This window comes from Penaeus monodon, chromosome 23, assembly GCF_015228065.2.
Source record: "Penaeus monodon isolate SGIC_2016 chromosome 23, NSTDA_Pmon_1, whole genome shotgun sequence".
Taxonomy (NCBI): domain Eukaryota; kingdom Metazoa; phylum Arthropoda; class Malacostraca; order Decapoda; family Penaeidae; genus Penaeus; species Penaeus monodon.
In genome coordinates, this window is record NC_051408.1 from 7,097,300 (window position 1) to 7,098,026 (window position 727).

The 727-nt window shown below is 33.1% G+C and overlaps 1 protein-coding gene across 1 annotated transcript in view; it reads right to left on the reverse strand.

The window, feature by feature from the left end:
* The window catches only part of LOC119587757 (E3 ubiquitin-protein ligase Nedd-4-like), a gene marked incomplete in the record, with an annotated part of 51,583 nt that overhangs the window by 38,406 nt on the left and 12,450 nt on the right, over window positions 1-727 (reverse strand).

Consider the following 727-nt stretch of genomic DNA (forward strand, 5'->3'; position numbering starts at 1 on the left):
GTCTTTAGAGTATTTTTAAGTATTTCCTATGAGAATTATATAATCTTACAATGCTAGACTTTAATGGCAAATGAAAAGGCTTTCTTGTACAAAGCAAGGTATTTAAAGTGTAACACTTGATATAAAACTTATCTTAGTTACAAACAAATGTACAAAGTGGGATCCTTACTCTCGTGATTTTAGGTTTAACATAAGGCTGGAAAAACTATCATACGCTAATCCTTCATATTTCAATGTTTTTAACCCTCAAGCCTTTATCATATTGTATTCATTGACAATTCAATTTTCTTGTGTTATCCCTTATAATAATCTTCATTCACCCCCAAGTATTTGTACATTATACCCATCCTTGGGTGATCCATTAAAACACTAATCTTAGCCAAAGTGCCATGTTTACAGACCAGCATTTGTTGCTGGCTAAGGTTTCAAACAAACACCCCAACACATACACCATGATGATGTCCAAGTCAGTCCAACACTAACTGTATGACTTTAGCAAGTAGTATGGGAATGCTTTTTATATCTTGCATCAATGCATGACTGGTCCATTACAGGCATTATATTAAGCATGTACCATTGTATTAAGGTTTCTATATCTTTTGTACTTAGTACTGTATTTGTATTAGGGATTCTAAGGAGTTTGGTTATTTGAAATCTGTCTCTAGATTAAAAATTATCACAATACGATTTTCACAATTTGCAGGGTCACTAGAGTTGAGGACCTACT